The following is a 20205-nucleotide window of genomic DNA, read 5'->3' on the forward strand; positions in this document are numbered from 1 at the left end:
CCTGCTTAGCTTAAGCTGAGCCCAATTGATCAAGACTCACTTGACCTACCATGTTAGCTTTTCTCTCTCCTTTTTTGTTTTGGTCTTAGCCTAGGTCAAACCCACTTGACCTAGAGTTAGCCTAGATGGGGTAAGCTTGAACCCACTTGACCTAGTTTGAACCCAGTTGGGACATGACTCCTTGGTCCTGACGGCTTGACCTCCTCTATCATTTTTTTGCCTAAGTTCAACCCATTTGACCTAACCTAACTTAGTTGAGGTAGGTTTGAACCCAGTTGAACCTAAGCTAGATCCAAACCGGTTCTTGGTCTAGACCTCGTCAGATAACCATTTCATCGAAAGCTGCAAGAGACACTCTTGGTTGTGACCATACCAGACGTAAAGGACATGTCGACCATGACCTAGGATTGCCTCAACCACCTCGTTGGAGTACTACCACATATCTTAGTAGGTTTATGCACCAAACAATGTCAAAATTCTACTCTTCTCGATATATATGTATTTGCTTATGCTTTTGAGATTGTCGTCGCATCGAACGATACCAAGGCTCATGCTTTTTGCATATTACATATATATGTATTTGCTTATGCTTTTAAGATTGTCGTTGCGTCGAACAATACCAAGGCTCTTGTATTCCATATATTACATATATATGTATTTGCTTATGCTTTTAAGATTGTCGTTGCGTCGAACGATGCCAAGCATCCTGCTTTCTGCATATTACGTATATATATATATATATATATATATATATATATATATATATATATATGCTTATGCTTTTAAGATTGTTGTCATGTCAAACGATGCCAAGGCCTCTACTTTCTGTAATTTGCTTATGCTTTTAAGATTGTTATCGTGTCGAACGGTGCCAAGGTTCCTGCTTTCTGTAAATATATACATATTTACTTTCTGTAATTTGTTTAGTTTGGTTTTCCCCACCGAACATTAAATATGCTTTCATTTATGCACTATATTGCACAGACTCCTTCTTATATTACATATAGCTATGCATAAATGAGCATTCAAATGGAGATCAACTCCTATCGCCAATGCGATTCTATATGCCGCTCCTCAATCAAGATTCTGATTGATGAAAGAAGCCCCTATCGGAAAGGCTTTGCTCTTACGCAAAACTATTTTTTTCGTAAAAACCTAAGTTACTTGCGCATGACCTATCGAAGGCCTAAATGTTCCAATGAACCATGATAGATGCGAAGTATGTACAATGGTGCACATCTATCTCTGAGTTAAGCATAGCATTTTCTCCATCAAAGAGAGAAAGTGCTGCCAAATTTTCTGAAAAGATGCTCATTCAGCTTAAAAGAATGCAATGCTTTCTCCGACAAAGAGAGAAAATGCTGCCAAAATTTCTGAAAGAAGCTCAACAAAGCTTAGAAAGAGTGTAGCACGTACTCCATCAAAGAGAGGAGGTGTTACTCAATTTCTAACAAGTTACTTTCTGTAAGTAGAAAGGGTCATCACGCTTCCTCCGTTAAACAGAGAAAGTGCTGCCAATTTTTTTGGCAAAATTCTTACTTAAACTAGTTTGAATGACACAATGATGCTCCTGTTGTCGGAACCATGTCGGAATGGCTCATTCTACCTTTACCTTTAAGGGCACCCTACTCATAAGGGTCAGTGTGTCAAAGTAGTTATTACGCCATGACTAGGCCAAGTGCTTGTTGTGGCTACATATGCCAAGCAGTCGATCCGAAGTAATCATGGTATATGCATGCTTATATAAAATATTGTTATACAACAAAACTCGTAAGGGCTGGAGTGTCAGAGTTCGTTGTCCACCCAAAAGAGGTGAAGCGCTCATGAAAGGCCATAGATGCCGAGAGCAGAGTTATACATGCATTTGAATAAAACTTAATCATAGTTACTAGACCACACTATTAGATCGTGCTTCAGAATACTAAATGGGGTTGAGGTACATATTTTCCTTAGTGCAGAACGCACTAGTTTGCTCGAGTGGCATTCGAATGTCATATAAAGTATGGTTATGCTACTAAACCCCTTCAGGACTTACACTAGTCGTGGAAGACGGTGATGGTACAACCCACGAGTGACACGTATTTATTATAAATCAAAGAGTTCAAGGGACCTTCCCGTCACTTAAGAGGTTTGGAGGTCGGGTTATCCTTAAAATCTAAGGATTGAACTCAACTACTGCAGTAGAGGATACATCTGAAATGACCTGGTGGGGTTATCCCGGTATGAGTTCTATTGCCCCATTATGAACAGGGTCATCAGACCTCTGGGGTATCTAAAATACATTGAATAATAAACTCTGAGATAACTTCGTTGATGCCAAAGATAAGTTCTCCTACGTACCAGGAGGTGAACGAGTTAATATCAAAACAATGCATTAGTTCTAGGTTCAACGATGTATGAATGAATGAGCATTGTTCTAACAAGTCTTGTATAACCTTGTGAAAGGTGTTGAGATCGGTATACTACTGGAGCAATAGGGCAAAGACCCATGTTGTATCTGCACGACTAAGCTAAGCTCGCGAAGCTCTTACTTGGATTTGTGGGATACGAATGTGCTAAGTCTTGGAGACTTGTGCTTGATATTCTAGTTATAACCTTAAAGAGGCTTACGTGATATATGTCAAATCATGGAGACTTGAGCTTAATGTTCTAACTGTGGCCCTGAAGAGGCTTTCGCGATATACACTAAGTCATGAAGACATGAGCGTCGTTGTTCTGAATTGTGGCCCTAAGTGGCTCAGTGTATTTTTACAAGTTTATACTTGATTTGATTTGAATGTTTTCCTACCAGACCAGCGATGGTTCTGACCCCGTTTAATGGGAAATACAAGTATTAAACATGTGATGCGATATGCAGAGTAAGGCAGCATCGAGTTCTAGGGTTTCTTCAGACAGTGTTGTATCATTTTGTTTATAAAAACCAGTTTCATAGAATATTGTTTTTCTAAGTAGTGATATTTGTAATAAACAACTCATTTTGATAAATGAAAGACTTTGGTGGTCAATGAGTGCTTGGCCACATACCTGTGACTTGCCCAGTGTTTTCTAAAACCGACGACTTATTATCATATATTTTCGCTGCTAAAAACCTTTTCTAATTCTGTTGCAAAGAAAAAAAAATCCATAAATTTTTTACCATGTAACATTTTGGAAATCTGGGGTGTTACACAAATGAAAATCAAATAACTAGGTTTAGTTGGTTTTGTTGTTAGAAACAAGGAATACAGCCTATTTTATAAACAGTTTGCAGACATCTTGAGAACTTGAAGATGTAATTTTTAATTCATGGTTTCATGTTCATTAACCAATTCATATTTAATCTCAAGAGTTATAAATAGAGCTTTGGCCATATTTAGTCATATGTATGTATCATGAGATTATGTGGGTATTCTCCTTTGTTTGGGCCTGTTTTGTTTTAAAAAAAGGGTATGTGAACCTTTGGGTCTGATTCATTTATGGATTAGATCTGAGTTCAGATCGTGAAATGGATCAGACCAGTCCCTATTTGGGACTGGGTCTGTCCATTCTCAAATGTCGGCTTAAAAAAAAAATTATTTGTATCTGCTTATCAATACTTATAAGGGAAAAATAAAAGAAACCTTAGAAGATATGTTTAACTCATCCTATAAGTGCTTTTAGCCAATTTTTATAGGATAAGAATACGGTATTCAAGTGGCAACCAATTTTGAACTCTGTTAAATCATTATAGATGCTTCCATGTAAATATATTATAGATGTAACCAAGCTAGCTAGATATAGATTGATATTTCAGGTATTATTCGATGATATTGAATATTTGAATTAATAAATTAGAAATAGAAGTTTTCAAAATAAAAAGGTGTGTGTGGCCTTTTGACCTTTTGGGTTAGTCCTATGCCCAGACCTTAGAAGTCAGATCAAATCAGTCCCCATATGGGATTGGGTCTGTCTACACTCTAGTGACAGTTGTACAAAAAAAATTATGACAGACCAGCCCTGTCACGGGCTGGGCCTGTTGAGTTTAAAAAAAAAAGTATGGACCTTTAGGGTCTGATCTGGTTACGGATCAGACCTAAACCAAATCCCAGTTGGATCAGACCAATCCTTATTGATACTAGTTCTGTCTAGACTTATGATCAATATTTCAATAAAAAAAAGAAATATTTGTAATAATAAATGTATTTTTTTGGTGTAATGGATAAAGAACCGATTGGGCAAATTTCTGGACTGATCCGGACTTGGATCAGACCTGGGTCTAATCCACTAAGAAATAGTCCAGTCTTCATTGACACTGGGTCTGAAGAGGTTCCTTTGCTTAGCCTTGTTTTAAAAGCAAAAAAGAAAATGACTTATAAATATTTGGCAACTTTCTTTGAGTTTTTGTACTAAATAAAGCATAATCAAGCGATGGGCATTACCGATGACCTTCTGTGTGTAAGTAAAATGGGTCATCCTATTACAGGTTTAAGCAAGCCATATTTTTGTGATTAAACTAGTGGCTTATACAAAATAAAATCTTACATGTTCGCCTAACCGGGTCCAGAACAGAATACAGGTCGGTTAAGTTATGTGTAATATAAACTTTCGATGATAATGCATAGTTTCGAATGATAAATTAACATGCAGATATACCTTGTAGTATTATATAAATGCATATTCTATATTTTAAATAAGAGCGACATCAGGTGAATTGATAGTGCATGCCACTAAATAAATGCTTGTGGGGAATTTCACCTAATCGAACACTAACCGAGCATGGGCCGGTTACTTATGTGAAGCATGATTTTCCGATATGGTTTTTATGAATGTGTTGACATGTTAACGTGCATAGGTACACTAATATGTGTTTAAATGCATGTGTTGAAATTTTATGAAACATGTCATTGAATGTGTTATTGTTTCTTGCCACTGAATGAACATTGCTATTGAATTGCAAATGCATGTGCATTAAAGTGTGTGGCATGTGACTATGTGTGGATGCATGATGAAAATAGTATTTGATGCCCATGAACGAATGAATGTGAATGTGTACAATGAGCATACATAGCATAAAAGTGACACCGACATTGAATCTTGCATCAAGGTGTCCAAATAGAGGCACGAATCTTAGAGATAGATTTCTTTTGTGTAAGCATGAAAGAACCACCATTTTATATTGGTAAGTGCATGCATTATTGATCAGCTCGTGCATAAAATTATTATTGGCTTCTAAAATTTTGCCTTGTTATGCCATTATGATATCATGTATATCTGAAATGAATGTTTGTCTCAATTGATGTTTGAATTCATTGAAGTATGTTTCATGTATATTAGTTTTAGTTTACTTGTGTTGGTTTAGTACCTTCTACTGAGACTTGAAGGGGAGTTTGACCCACTGATATTACTATTTTACATATGTAGTTGAATGAGCAGTGGAGCAATTGCGGGAATGTTGCAGGGTGCAATGCGAACCATCTGATATTTTTTAATGTCGTTAACATTAGTTATTTTTAATGTTTACCACTTTGTTCTACCATGCATAAAATAATTATTTAATAAATAGCTTTAATTTTTGCATGGTGTGATTCAATGTTCCAAATGCCTGTAACTCGCCGAACTTGTTTGACTCAAACTAAAAAAAAAAATTACTGTGTTTGAAAAAAAAATCAACATATATTTTTGGGTTAGAATTTTGGGGCATTATAGTGTCTCTATACATGTGTAGGGTGCTATGGGGCACATGTCTGTCTGAAGATATGTATGAAAATACATATATTCAGCCATGGCTGATGAGGGGTTGAAAGAAAGAAAATGTTAGATACTACTCATGTATTCTGTTACTAGTTTAACACCCCTTATCTTTGTAGTCTAGTTGTGAAGATATTAGTTTTGATAGATACATACAAATATGTGTGTTTATTTGTTTTGCTTGCTTCACTTCATGGTCTTTGAATGTTTTCATTTTTATTATTGCTCGATGTTTCTGAATGTCCATGTCATATTAAATTGGATTATCATGAGATGATATTGTTGACTTGCTATGATTATTTCTGATACTAACTTTATGTTACTGGCAACTATGTGATCTTCTATGACATTAGTTCTACTTGAAATTCAGACTTAGATATTGCATGAGATTTATGATAAAAAAACAAAAATAAATCACTAAGTATGGAGTTAAGAATTGTTTTCGTCTGTTTTGAAACCTCTGATGCATATATATATATATATATATATTAAAAGGGGACTATTTTAACTATTTGCATCTCATATGGGGAAGTTGTTAAGAACTGCAGAAACCAGTCAACAACATATTGAAATAGAATGTCAGACAAGCATAGGGCATTGCTTGGCAATAGTTGCTACAACCACTGTCTTAGAAAAAAATGTATGATTTCTGGTCATTGTAACAGGACTAATATGTTCAGAAATGAGACACACATATCTCTTCAACTGTATGCCAAAGTCATTGCCCAACCAGCAACTTCACTTAAAATGGTCCAGAATGAGTGGATAGCATGTGTCATTGTTCGACCAATGGTTCTCTACCCAACTTTTATTTCTGTTGCATCCATTTTTTTTATTTATTGGGTTACTCCCTCTATTTTCTTTTGTACTTTTTAGTGAATCTTAAAAAAAAAACTATTTCTGCATTTTTGGTGCAATTTTTCCCACCTGCATCTACGGTCCATAGAACAATCTATGGATTGACTCATAGTGGGATATAGACAACTTTTTTTTGGTTTTTCTGAACTTTGATCTATGACTGAGGGCATTTTTCCAAGCTCGGGCTGGAACCAAATACTTAGTTAAGTAGTCCTAAGTCTGTGGTTTTCCAACTGCAGTTTGGGTTAATAACCAGCTCTTGTTATTTTTTTTATTTTTTTTTTTGGGGGGGGGGGGGGGGGGGGGCTGCTTTTCTCAAACAGTTTGAAGTCGCCTAGGTCTGACTGAATTAAGTCATATTCAGACCAAGCCTGGGGCTGACTCAATCTTTGCTTTTGTTCTACAAAAAAAAAGTATATATATATATATATATATATATATATATATTCACATTTTTTTTGAACCATATATATATATATATGAAAAATATATTTATGCATGTGATGATTATTTTTGAACCATATGCATGTGAAAAAGATATTTATGCATGTTTATGTTTATTTTTGAACCACATGTATGTATGTGAAAGAAATATATTTTTGCATGTAATGATTATTTTTGAACTACATGCATGAAAAAGAAATATATTTATTCATGTGATGATTAATTTTGAATCATATGCATGTGTTTATGTTTATTTTTATTTTTGAACCATATGCATGCACAAAAAATATATTTATGCATGTGATGATTATTTTTGAGCCATATGCATGTGAAAAATATATTTATACATGTGATGATTATTTTTGAACCATATGCATGTGAAAAATATATTTATGCATGTTTGTGTTTATTTTTGAACCATATGCATGCATGTGAAAAATATATTTAAAAAGGTTGTCTAATCCAAACCAAAACAAATTTTGTTGTGTATTGATCTCCTTGTTCACGTTGGATTATATATTTTAAAAAAAATAAAAAATTTACACTTATTTTTTATTAGAAATTTTGAGGCGTAACAGTTGCCAATTTGCAGTTCTATCGCTTAAAAACTGTTGAAAAATATTTCACTCAGCGGGTTAGGCAACTAAGCTTGAACTAGGTGCATTAGGAGGCATGCGTTATACGTGCTATCTTTCAAGCGATAGTTGCCCCACTTAGGATCGGATTATTAGTTCAATGAGTATTCGTACAACTATGATCCCATGATAAACTGAGCTATACCCTTATCAAGAAGATCGACCCAAGCCTTGCACTAGGTGAAACCAAAAAAATCAATGCTGACCACTTTTTATAGCCTCTTGACTAGGTTAGGTTGACCTATGCTCAACTATAGGCTAGAACCATAGGCTCAACTTAGGCAAAGCCTTGACTAAGTCATGGTCTAGACTCACTACAGTGATAATAGAAAAATCACTAGGGAAAGAGAGAGAGCTTTAGTGAGCTAGGGAACTAGAGAGAGAGAGAGAGAAGAAAGAACAAGCTCAAGAGAGAGAACATGCGAGAGGGTTGGGGTATATATAAGCCCCAACCCAACAACTAGTAATAAAGGTCATAAAGGGCATTAAGAGGGCCCAAAAAACCAATAATAAAGGGCCTAGGCTGGCCAAACGGCTAGACTTAATTGCTCAAATGACTAGATAAGGGTGGATCGAGGTCAACGAAAAAAAAGTATAACCTGGGTCCAAAATGACCCTACCAAGGCCAAGAACATCCAAATCTTGGGTCATGGTTAATGATCAACAGAGAGGAGCACCTAATAGACCATTTGACTATAAATGTTCATGTAAAAGATGTTGGGTAGGTTCAGTCAAGATTAAAATGGGTTCCAATAGGTAATAAGACTGGATCAAGGTTCATAAATGGGTTAAAAAAAAAAACTGGATCGAACCGAACCAAAACTAAAATTCAAATTCAAGTCCAAAGCCTAAGGTCTAAGATCCAAAGTCTAAGGTATAAAATTTAAGGTCCAAGGTCCAACATCCAAAGTTCAAACTTCAAGATTCAGTCTTTAAGGTTCAAGATTCAACATCCAAGGTTCAAGATTTAAATTGATATGTCCTCGATGAGCCTTGCCCATAAAGGCAACACCCCACTAAATAAAGTCAAGTAAAGTTCTTACACTCTTCAATGTAGAACAAAACTAGTTGAAATTAATGAACACCCACTAACTTAGGTAAATATAGGATGATAGGTAGGAAAACCTAGATAGTTTTGAGTCAAAACACCAACATTTAACACCCCTTGGAGGTCATAAATAAGGAATTATATTGAATCTTGTTGCATTCTTCACCAGTTCCAATTTAGATGGTTCCCAAAGTTTGCGGTGAAATACCTCAGTACAAGAATCCCAATTTTTCTTTTTGAATTTACTAATTGCATATGAAAAGTCTTCATGCAGGATCTTATTATGTATTGTCCATCACTTCCAAATTGCAGTATAAAATACACTTTGCCAATAGTATTGTAGCCAAGAATTGCATTTCTTAGAGTGCCATTAAATAAATTCAACCTTAATCGACCTATTGGTATAGCAACGAACACCAAATTCTTGGCCTTTGAAACTCCATGAGTTTGCCATATATAAATAATTGATGAATAAATGTTGACATGTTTAAGCGGCTTGACAATAAATCAGACATTGATTAACCAATGATATACATGTCAACTGAAGCCGATCAAATGTGGCTAACTTCTCCTTTATGGCCAAGTAAAGAGTCCAGCAATGACGTGGGTGTGAAGTCAACACCCAAATGACTTTTCTCTAATCTTCCTTTTGGGTCTTAGATTCAATGGCATCCCTCAGAAAGGACCTACACATCACTATTCTTAGCTGAGAAGTCAACTTTAAGAGTTTTTCCTCTGAGTGGATCATCATGAACACGATACTCAACATAGCCTTATATGATTCATCCTTTGCAATTTTATAGGTTTCACAAAAAAGATTTACCTTTATATTTCACCACAAGCTTATTCATTTTATGTGTCCTCACAAAGGGCTATACCTTCAAATTTTCTCTTCACAATAAAGGAAAAGAAATTGACTACGGCTAATGGTGCAGGGAGTGAGATAAAGTGCATGTGAACTCATAAATGCAATGACTTTCTGATAAAATTTATTCAAATGACAAGTCTCTTTTAAAAAAAATGGCACTTTTAAAATTTTCAAATTTTTGTATTTAAAAGTTTTCTATTTTTTTAGATTTTTTATTTTCAATTGTTTTGTATTTTTTTCAAATGATTATTTACAAAAGACGATTAGAACAAATCACTCATATTCTCAAAAGATGTGAGAATAATGAATGCATGACTTTGGACTACAAAAGATTGAAAGTAAACCTGATCGTGATGGTGCACCCTTGATTAGTAGTTATTTCTTTTTCAAAGTTAAAATGACAATTCGGATGAATAGTAGTTTGAAGAGACCAAGTTAGAAAATCATGGGTGGGTTATAGGCAAAGTTTCCAACAAATGAATTGGGTCCCCAAATGTCTTAGATTTGGGACTCTATTTTTACACATTCGTTAAAAAACCACGAAGATTCAAAACAAAGATTTTTATAAAAATCATGTTATATAAAAGTTCTTATACAAAATGTCAAAATACATTCAGGAACGAATAGCAGATAGAATGAATTTTTGATATCATCGTGCCATCACCTATAACATCTGTCTACTCGTCATCTGGATCCCATAAAATGGGTCAGACTCAGGAAATCTTGGTAGGTACAACAATGTTAGATAAGAAAACAAGGCTAATATAAGTATTTAGCATGCTTCAAAATATTGGATCGTACGCAATTTGAACGAGCTGCAAAATTGTATAAGTGGGTATCATTTCTATTTCAAATAAGCAATGTATACATCACATCTTTGTTTTGATCATTATCTACCTATGGGTACTCACATGATGAAATCATAGAAACAACTGAGACCATTCAAGGGTTTATTATTTTTTGTAAATTGAAAACCTGAATGACTAGCTGAGTCCGATCCAAAGGGGACATTATAGTCACTGAGAGAGAATTCTCTAGAGGCAAGAATAAATGGGGATGCATTCTAACTTTTGTAGAAGTTATGAGATCTACCACCTAAGATAATAATTGGTAGCTCTGTCCCCTAACTCTAATGACCGAGAACGCCGAGTCATTGTCACTCAAGGAGTATAGTTGTTAACAATATTATTCATTGGAGTTTCTACCTCTTATCCTCTCTCTTAACAGAACTCAAGAATGAATGGGTGTGTCGGGTCTTCTTTTATCCAGCAACCCATTTACCATACTTTGGTCTTTTAAACTGAATCGAGCATCTTGCTTATGAAGGTGATGCAAGTATTTATACATGATTTTTTTGTAATACTGTATATTATCGCACAACGGGGTATGTCATAACCCTCAATTCATTCATCGATGTAAGAGCATGTCTTGCATGTCTGATAGCACCTCTGGGAATAGAATAAAATTGATTTCTCAAAGAGAACAACTAGAAAATATGAAAATCCATGATTTCCTAAACCTCAGGTCGGTATCATATAGGTCAGAACTAGGATGCTAATCGGAAGGACTTTACATAAGTACGATCGTAGTCTATGTAGTCGAAGTCTCGCATTTATCGGTTCAATGAGAAGACTCAGTTGTGAATATCTAAATCGTGATAGTCTCATCTAGTTTGAACTAGGTAGGAACAATATTTTGAAAAACACTCCAACATTTGGAAGATGACCGATGCATACAGATGTCAAATCTTTGATGCATGCGAGCCCAAGAGTCTTATTTTATTTGCAAGATAAGCAGTGCATGTGAACGTCAAATATCTTGTGCATGAAGGCATAAAACACTAGTTTTATTTTGTAATACGTCAGAAGCACGCAAACTTAAAATCTCTCATGTGTATGCAAAATCGTGACTTTAAATAAATGTTCACGCAATTTAAAATAAGCAGGAGTAGACAAAACTATGCACTATAAATAAATGCATGCGTAATTTAAATAAAGCAGGAGTATGCAAAATTGCATACTCTAAATAATTATATATATATATAACAAAATAATGTCTGCCAAAGGTCATCATAAATAAAGCAAAAGTACATAAAACTGCATACTTTATATAAATGCATAATTAATTTAATAGTAGAGTACACAAAACTGCATACTCTGAATAATTATATGTATATATATGATTACACGTATAACAAAACAACATCCGCCAAAAGACCATCACAAATAAAGTGGTAGTATGCAAAACCGTGCACTTGAAATAAATGCATAATTTAAAGAAAGCCAAAGTATGCAAAATTGCATGCTTGAAGTAAATGCATACATATATATATATATATATATATATATATATATATATATATATATATATATATATATATATATATATGTATGCTAATGATAATATATGTATATAATTGGTGTATATACAAATACATATATTCGATTTCTAATATCGCATGTGTTTTTCCCACCTTGAAGATAGTCTGAATGTTTGATGATTTCAAGCATAGGTACTAGCTTGCTAATGCCTTGGTATTCATGCCAAAGGTACAAAGTCTTGTCAATTTCACCAATTTGGAGCGCTCAAAAGATTTTTATCGAACTACATAAAGAATCAGTTTATAAATCTATCTCTGGCGAAAAGAGTTGACTATCACATCATTGGGGTTGAAGCCAAATTTTGTTCAAGCTGACCGGACTAAGTTGGGCTCAAGGTGACTAACCTGAGTGACTTGGTTATCGGAATGACCAAGTTGGTTCAGACGCATTTGTAAACTGATGCACGGTTTGGCTAGGGCTCATTTGAGCCAGGTTCATTTTTAAACAAAGGCCCGACCTTCGCTCAATTTAGGGAAACTGAACCAAGCTCAGTAATGGTGAACCGAGTCAAGCTCGGTTTTGAGGAAATTGAGTTTGACTCAATTTATGTGCAACAAAATACACGATCAAACTGGCTTGGCCTAACCAAACCGGATCTGAAAAAAGAAGGGGAGGGGGCTCGGCTTGGTTGGGACTCGACCGAGTGGTATCATAATGAATTTTTTTATGGGGTCTATCGCCTAGGACAAATAGATAGCCCGACCTCCTAACCCCACTGAACACTTTGGTCAATAATAATATATGTCACTCAAGTGGTACCACCATCATCTCCCCGATGAGTGTAAGTCTTGAAGGGGTTCAACGGCATAGTCTTGATTATAGGAACATCGAGTGCTTCATAGGCAAGTAGTGCATCATGCACAAAGGGCAATAGGAATATAACCACACTTAGTTAGTTATGAAGCACAAGCCTTATCTCGTATGTGCAACAACTATTATTATGCTTGTTTATATGTATACGAACACTGCTCTCGGCACCTTTGGCCTTCATGAGTGCTTCACACATTCGGGTGGATAACCAACTCTGGCACAACAACACTTATGAGTATCATTCTTAAAATGGTGGATCAGAAGCATGCATATGATGTGATCATCTTTGATTGACTGCTTGAAGAGGTGCAACAACCACTCTGGCACAACGGTGCTCATGAGTACTTTGCCTAATCTAGGCAGAGCCTACTCTGAAACAACGGTGCTTATGATTACTTCATCTGATCGAGGTGGATCAACTACTCTGGCACTACGGCGCTCACGAGTATCATGCCATTAAGGCAGATTAGATTGAGTCATCTAGGCTGGGGTCCCAAACAACATACGTTTGTACTGCAACATAGTTATGTCATCTTTACTTGAACATCCTTAGCTCGTGTGAGCACTTTGCCGATTGAGGTAGAAAATTTAGCATCATAACACCTTAACAAAATGAAAATCCTTTTGTTAGAGAGATGTTGATTGTTGTGCTTACATTGCATCTCCCATGGTTTAATGAAAACCTTGGCCTTAATTAGGCCTCGAACTAGTGACTTAGTGATTATGTGAAAAACCTGGAGCACTTCAGTGTTTTGATCAAATCCAAAACCCTTCAGTTAGGGGTTTCTTTGTTAAACGTTATTTTTGCGTAGAATAGGGTATTTGAAATGCTCGAGCAATAGGAATCAGTTACGTATATCATATACATATACACTATTATTATGTAGTTATATTTATAAGCAGAATAGGTATGCACGTAAATCAACATAACGTACAAACGCGTAAATCACACCACGCAAGCAGGTAAAAGCAAATAAATAAATAAATAACCAAACACGCACTTGCACCTAAACAGTTATCTTGTAGAATTTAAACTAGATGTACGGTCTCCTATGAAATGGGTACCCTATTAGGTGGGTCGGGCAAGAAAAGTAAGATAGCTCTAAGGATGTCAAACAATGCAGTCCTAACAATCTTAATTAAATTGCAAAAGCAAACTAAACAGTCCTAGATAAAGATAGCAAGGAAATAGACTAAGTAGTCCTAAATAAGTATAGAAAATTAAACTAATAGTCCTAACATCACGTGAACAAACACTAGGCAATAAAGTGAATACTTATTTCTCGAGCGTCGTTCCCTGGCAACGGTGCCAAAAATTTGGTGAAAGTTTTATAAAAGATATTTTTAAAATGATATTTTCAATAAAATGTTTGTGCAAACCGAACACCAAATATTAAAAATCGATTCATACTAATGGTGAGATCTGGGTCGAACTCAGGGAACGGGACAAAAGTTAAGTATTCCAAACAGAAGCACATCTTTATTGCCTTAAAAATAAAATAAAAAACTAAAGTGCAGCAAACAAGTGCGTAAACCTTATTACAAAATGTCGAGCAAAAAGAAAATTAATACAACCAAATTAAATGTGGCCTAAGGCCCTACTTTAACTAAAAAAATAGAAAAAGAAGATGCCTCTGCTCGCAAACCATGATCCTTATATTCGAGTGTCGAAATCTGGGTGCGTACACCTCAACACCAACCATCTAGCCCACGGCAGCCACCTACACAAATACAACACGCAAATAAAATGACACTACCACATGACTAAAATTACTAAATAAGAGTAGTAAACATAAAATAAAAGAATAAAAAAAAATCTAGACATAACTCCCCAACTTGACCTGGTTGGGTTATGATCTGAAATAGAGTGTCCTCTATTCTAGGACATGACACCAACTAAAAAGATCATAAGATGACACTTAAAATCATGAAAACTATGAATCTGTCCTATGCGATTTTAGGGAAATGCCTATTCTGGATAGATTCTCATAAATCAGCTGAACAGACTAGTAAATGGTGTTGGATCCCAACAATTTTTTGTAGAATTATCTTTGACACACTCAGAAATCTAATGCAGTTTACGAAATAAAAAAACTCTACAGAAAGTTACATAAAATGATGACTACAACCTGAAAAACACAAAATCGATAAACAGGAGATTTCTTGACAGAGTTCAGGAAAATAGCACAACAGTCTATCAAATGGATTCAAATTCTAATGAAACTTTTCAGAAATATTTGAGACTCATCCAGAGACCTAATCTAATTTACAAATTCAAAAAATACATCTAAAATCTTCAGATACACACAAAACAATCTCAAAAAATAAAATAGAAATTCAAAACTAACGATTTTTCACAACTCGACAACTATTCTAATTATTTATTTTGCTAAAAAAAACTCTAACTAATAAAACTAACAGATTAGAAAATGGATTAATCTTCTAACTAATAAAAAAATCAAAATCAAAATATAGCTAATACAAAAACAAACTAGATCTAGCTGGTGGCTAGGGTTGGACAATGGCCAACTCTAGGCGGTGACTTCTCTTTTTTTTCTATACAAAAAACCCAGACAGAAAATTTCAGAATATTTACTGAACAAACTAAGATTAATTAACCTAATCTAATCAAGAAAAATAAAAAAATAACATAAATAAAAACCTAGATCTAATGATAGAGAGAAGGCAAGGAGGTACTAAATCGACCGATCTGACATCTCCCAACAGATTGGATTGAGAAGAGAGCGAGTTGTGGCCTCATGGAAGCAGAAAATGAAAAGAGAAGAAGAAGAAAAAGGAGAAGAAGAAAAGAAAAAGATAAAGAAGAAGAAAAAAAGAAAAATGTTCAGAAGAAGAAGAGAAGAGAAGATTTCACGTGAGATGGAAAGGGGAAAAGGAAGAGAGGGCTGCTAAAGAGAGAGGGCCAAAACTGATTTCATGCCCCTCTCTTCTTCTATTTATATTAGTTTTTTAGATTAAAACAAAAAATTATAAAAATTATTCATAATTTAAAAACTATTTCAAAAGACTACCTACATCTAGCCTAAATTACAAAAACAAGGCGGCGCCAAGTAGGAAGGGTATTTTTAAAATTTTATGAGTTAACCACAGTGGATTTGGATCAAGTGGACTGTTGATCATGTGTGGATCGGATCCAAGATCCATCAGACGTCATTTGGATTGGATCTGGAACTAGTTCTCTTTGAAATTCACTCCAAAACCATAAAACAACTATAATTTTATCGTTTTACCTTTAAATTGGACGAAATTCGAACCATGGCTCCTCGACACCTGAAACACCATAAACATAGGAATCAAAACAATAATGGACACATAAATGCATGAATTTAATAGTAAGTATGAATGTATTTTATGCATTATCAGAATTCCAACAAAGTGACTCGGGTCGAGTGAATTCTTGGTTTAATGAAAAGAATAAGTCACTAGAATAATTTGGTGAACACTATTATATATGTGAAGATAGAGAGTATCTTCATATCTTATTTTGATGTAAGTGCTCAAAAAACCTAGGACACGAGGATGGGTCTCTTGGCTCTTAATAAGATTTGTATGCCAGACTAACTAAGGTGGTTGAAACAAGTTTTCACTTTTGACAGACTCACCTATATGAGTGTGACGATGTGAGTCACCTTCTATGAGATTGAGGTTGTCTCTAAAGCACTTATAAAATGGGATACTATACAGGACCTTAAATAAATACAGTCTTTATATATATTGATGACATATATAGTTACTTGAAAAGAGTGTTTGTGAATAGATCTAAAAAGTCTATATTAGGGACTAAGTTCAAAGCTACTAGCTACTTAGTTCACCTATGCATATGACTTTCACGAATAGCTTTACCATTTTCTTCTATCCTAATTTTGACCAACTTGGGAGATTGTTGTTAATTGGCTCAAAATTATGCTTATTTGTAATCAAAGTCTTTGGCAAAATAACATTTCCTTTTGCCTTGTTATTTGGAAAAGCTTTTTGAAGGAAAAACCTACTTTATGAAAAAGTGTTTAGTCTCATATTGATCATCTTTGGAAAACTCTATGAGTTTATATTGAGGAGAGTTGCTTTATACGACAAGGCTCTCAAGGGACATTAGATCTTGTGTTTGTCAAATGAACCTTAATTATTAAAATTAATTATGAATTATGAATTATGAATTATGAATTATGAATTATGAATTTGGGTTTGGTTCAGTTCTTATATTTTTTATCACTCTTTATTTCTTTACAACTTGCAAATTTCCTTTTTGCGACCTTAATTGAGGGCGACACCAAGCCTTAATGGCTAGTTTCAACATGTCCAAGAATGTTGGGACACTGAGTGCAGACAACCCATTGAATGTAACTGTTTGGGCCATTATTGGTGTATGCTACCCATTTAGATCTTAATGGGTGCATGTAACCTGTTTGGACCTTAATGGGTCTGTATGGACCCATGCATACTGGGTCTATATAAACCTTAGCCACCACAAGTCAAATTAATCAATGAGCTTCCTTTTCATGTGCTCTCTCTCTTTCTTCTCCTCTCTTTGTTTTTCTAGTGTAAAGTTGTTTAAGGGTTGTCATGTCATGGTGTCCTATCTACTCTGTAGGAGTGAGCAGCAATACACATGAGGTATAGGCTAGGTTGTCTCCCAGAAGCGAGGTTGACACTATCCCTCTACACTTGGTGGGGCAATTGTTGCTTTTAAGAAAGTGCATTTGTTGTGTGCCTCCAAGCATCAATCCCTTCGATTTCTATAGAAAAAATCTCGAAATTCCAATAGTACCAACATTGAATTGTTTTTATTTATAGATCGTAAAACACTATAGCATGAAATTGCCAAGTGTCAAATCTCATCAGCATTGAAAAATTAAACAAGGGAGAGAGAACAAGAGGCAAATTTTTCCTATTTCTCCGATGATCAGCGACTGATTGGCGAGGTAGGAGACAAGATCCAGAAGCGAATGGGAGAGAGAAACCACTGTTTTGAACAAAGGGAATTTTGTAAAACCATTTTAGTGTTAAAACAAAATAGAGGAAGGGTAATTTGGTAAACTCATTAAGCCTAACCAGGGTCTGACAAGTGTAAACACCAGAGTTAAGAGAGGCGGGTGTTTGAGAATTATTTTGTAAACCCAAGTTGCTATTTGTAAAATATCAAAAGTCAAGCTGTATTTGTAAATATTACAAAAGTTTGGTGGGCATTTGTAAATTTGTCAAAACAAAAAGTATTCCCACGTACCCTAGTTTTAATGTTTTTTTTTTCGTATTCATGTCTCCGTGTCCGTGTGACATAGACCTCAGCCAGCTCGGACAGCGACCTGAACTTATTGACTTGCGGAATCAGAGACTCCGTTAGCCTTCATTGACATGTCATAGACTCATAGCTGCTGTTTGGCAAAAAGAAAAAGGGAATAAAGAAAACGTGTTATCATGTTCGTGCACGTTTGGCCCTTTTTACAAGTAATTTACTTATTTGCATATGCAATTTTTGGTTGTTATATTATTTAATTTTATAATATAAAATTCTTAATTGTGGGAGCATTAAATTGTTCTTATAAGCTAATGTAATTACGCTGTCCATCTCAATCGCACTGCACACTGACGTTATTAAAAGGTCCTGCTGCTATCAATAACCTTGGCTTTTGTGCTTAAGCCATAGATTAGAACAGTCAATGGGTTGGACCGGAACTAGACCCAGGTTGCTATGGAAGATGTCAATGAATCGGATTTTAGGATGGTCTGACCAAATTTGATTCAGTTTAGCTGCATTTGTTTAGCCAAAACCATCTGGTTATATATCTGGATGCAGATAATGGTTTTGATTTTTTGCGACCCAGTCCGATGAATATCCGAATTTGATGGATATTTGAATTTACATGTAAAAAAGAGGACCCCATATCAGCTTTTCACCATTTAAATCCGAATCCGAATTCGAATCCATTTGACTATGATCTGATTAGTCAAATATGATATTGGCTATATTTGATCCTAATTCAAACCGTTTACTTCCCTAGGCCAGACTGAATCAGACATTCAGACTATACGTGACTTATGCAAGCAAGAACCAGACTTCGTAAGTTTCAAATTTTCAAATAATTGGCATGCAAGTTTTCATATCTCAAAAGACTGTCACGTTATATCACAAAGATGCAGGTACGATCGGACACCGGATGTGAGTACAATGCGGTAATCCAATTTTTTAAAAAAAACAGGACACGAGTGGCACAGATTTTAAAAAAATTTAATGAAATAAATTTATTTTTTGATGTTTTAATCCATAAAAATGCATTTTAGTAAAATACTACATAGTAATATCGGTATGTTTCGGTGTCATCGTGTCTGAGCATATCTGATTGTGTCACCGGGGTTTTTCGGATTCACTCTCAGTCCCTGTGGTGGGTGTCATGCCTACTATAGGGTTGCAAACGGATTGCATTCATTGTGGGCATTTTACAAAATTTTGGCTGTTCTGGATTGCTTGCAAACGGATTGCATTCAATGTGGGCTTTTTACAAATTTTCGCTGTTCTGGATTAGATCCGACCCCTGACTCCTCAATGTATTTTGTGATCCGAAATTTGAACCGTTTGCATCCCTAACCTTTTTCCTGGAAAAAAAAAACGGGATCTGGTTTACAGGCTTTTACACTAGATCCAAATCCATATTACTGAGAACCTTGTGTGGACATGATAATCAAATCGGACCTACCTTCGTAATAATAATAATAATATCATTCAACTTCACATCAGATGTGCATTTTGATTAAATACTGACATGCTTAATGGCACTCAAAACAGCCCTCATCTGCGTCTGCACCTGAACTGACTGGACGGACACTGTTAACAGCATCGAGACAGAGACAACGGGCTACAACACTTTAAATAGCAGTGATCTTGGGGATCTGAGACTTGAATGCAACCTAGTTCAGATCGGGTGCAATAAGATTGCACAAAAATTATGCATTATGCACTTGATCGCCCTCCATCAGGTTCTTAATGCACAAATTTTTGTGCAATCCTATTGCACCTGATCTTTTCACAATGCAACCACAGCGCTTGGACCCAGACAGAATCAGGAACCGCATTCGTGTGGGTCCCATTTGTCAAAAGACTTGGGTGATTGTGCTGGAGATGATACAAAGACAAAGGCACAGAGCAGACCTGTACATATTGAGAAATTGGAGTGAGGGTCGGGTCATGGGAGCCCCTAGTTGCCGTTCATCTCAAGATGAATGGCATCCAGATCACCATGGGTGGGATGGCCATCTTTTGAATTGGTCCCACCCTTTTTCATCAACACATCCATGTCCTGGGATGTCATTCAATTTTAGGGTGAGTAAAATAGCCAATAAATAGAATTATAAAAAAAAAATAAACATCTTTCTTGAGATAAAGCTGATGAAAACTTAATTATTGAAACAAAAATATGATATTTTAGAAAACGAACATATAAA

Source organism: Nuphar pumila, chromosome 5 (assembly GCF_984573655.1).
Source record: "Nuphar pumila chromosome 5, dmNupPumi1.hap1.1, whole genome shotgun sequence".
In the NCBI taxonomy this organism is placed as follows: domain Eukaryota; kingdom Viridiplantae; phylum Streptophyta; class Magnoliopsida; order Nymphaeales; family Nymphaeaceae; genus Nuphar; species Nuphar pumila.